Consider the following 2,271-nt stretch of genomic DNA (forward strand, 5'->3'; position numbering starts at 1 on the left):
AAGTTCCTAATGCTCAACAACAAGGTCAGGTACTCAGACAACATGACCCTCTCCATTTCAAAGATCTCAAAGCCTTAAAGGAGGCTGTCTCCGTTTATGGGGTACAAGCAGCTTTCACGGTGACCATGGTAGGGTCCTACCAGACACAGTACTTAACACCCAGTGATTGGCAACAGTTGTGTAGAGCAGTATTGTCAGGAGGTGATTATCTTTTATGGAGAGGAGAGTTCCAAGAGCAGGCTCTACAGGTGGCCCACCTTAATGCTCAGGCTAGATGCTAACGGGAGCAGGAGCCTATGCAGGGGTGGGGGCCCAAATATTATACGATCCAGCTGTATATGCTCAAGTGGCAGCTTGTGCTGTAAAGGCCTGGAAGAGCTTGCCTAATAAAGCAGCTGGGGATCAGCTTTCTAAAGTGATACAAGGACCCTCTGAACCATTTCAAGATTTTGTTGACAGACTCTTACAGCTGACCGGACGCATCTTTGGAGAGGTCACGCAAGCTATGCCTATTATTAAACAATTGGCTTATGAAAATGCAAACCAGTATTGCAAAGAAGTACTTAGAGCCCAGAGGCACAAAAGCCTAAATGATTACATCAGATTGTGTAAAGATGTGGATGTGCATTATATACAGGGACAAGTGATTGCAGCTGCATTGCGCCTGTCAAAAGGTAGACTGCCAACAGGCAGCAGAGGGGATCACAATTGCTTTAGCTGTGGAAAATCCAATCATCACCGCTGTTAGCGTGGGTGAGGGGAGCTGTTTGTGTTTTTCCCCCAGGTGCTGATAAACCTATCTGGATTCCTGAAAGATATTGTCGAACAATCAACCCCCTGGAAGACCATGGAACATCTCAACAAAATAACAAAGGTGATGATCCTCATCCTTCTGACACAGACATGGAGCATACAGGGTAATGTAACTGTTTGAAGTCTAGTAAAAAATCCTCCCATATTAATGGCAGTTGGATTGCAAAGTTCATTATTTCCATCCCTACATGTCACTAACTATACGTTAGGATGGCCCGCTAGCAATGTCTGAATTCAACAACAATCAATCAATACTACATTTTCCCTTGTAGAAACATTCTGTTTCATGAAAAGACCTTTTCCATAATAGAGTTCAAAATTTAACTAGAGATGGTATACTCTCTGCTTCTCGTTGCTGACCAAGCAATATAAACTATAATCTACCTAAGGTGCTATTGTGGGGAGACTGTGTCTTTAATGATGGAGAACTTCTCATAAGAGACAATAACACAACTCAAATGCGATGGTTTGGGCCAAAACCTTGCTTTAAAAACTTTACTAACAATAAGTGTAATTATTTTTATAAGGAACCTAACCAATTTGTTACACTCACGTTTGCTAGAATCTATTATTGTGGTTCTTTTATGCTACCCCTTCTGATACTTCAGTAAGGTTCTAGTCCTCTCCTCCTTTTTCTTTGTATTATGGAACATAACTGCTAACACAACTTCAGAAGAGGTTCTTAACTGTTCTTACAGTAATTGTGTCCCGAGTAAGCTGTTGGAATTCCTCTTTCACTTCTGCGCTGGTTTTGAGGATCCCTACACTTCTTCCTATGTCTGTGAATGTATCAGAAGATCGAGCAGAACTGACATTGTATAGAAGAAAAAGAGATTTTGGAATAACAGCAGCACTAGCATAGTCATCGCTTCTGCTGCTGCCGCCGCTGCTGGCATCGCCTATCTCAGACTGCGGTTGCAGCTTCCAAAGTTGATACCTTGTCGGGAAAGGTCAGTGAAGCCCTGCAAACTCAGAACTCAATCAATGCACACATACAATTTGGACTAATGAACTTAAATCAACAAACTGCCTTGTTACAAGAACAAGTTGATGCCCTTTGGGCTATGTAACAGCTAACATGTTCTCATTTCTTTCATCATATTTGTGTTACCCATTACCATGTACAAAGTGCCTCCAATACTGTAAAACAATTGAATGTCTTTCTTAAGAGACCATGGGATGTGACCTTTGCAAATTTTACTAAGATTCTTACTTGACAAATTGTATCTATTAATGAAATCAGGGTCCCTGCCATATCAGCAGATGATAGAATACCATGGTAGGAATTGGAGGATGGACACAGAGGTGGGCAGGATCCTTATCACTGACTGTCAATTTCATACTCATTAGGATCTTTGTGTTTTTGAGTCTTGTGTAGAAAGCTCAGAATTCAGTCCCGACAAACTGTTACCCAACAAGTCCTTTTAAGTTTTCACACAACCATACAGATGTCCCACA

The sequence above is a fragment of the Nannospalax galili genome, unplaced genomic scaffold (assembly GCF_000622305.1).
Source record: "Nannospalax galili isolate Female #2095 unplaced genomic scaffold, S.galili_v1.0 scaffold283, whole genome shotgun sequence".
NCBI classification, from domain to species: domain Eukaryota; kingdom Metazoa; phylum Chordata; class Mammalia; order Rodentia; family Spalacidae; genus Nannospalax; species Nannospalax galili.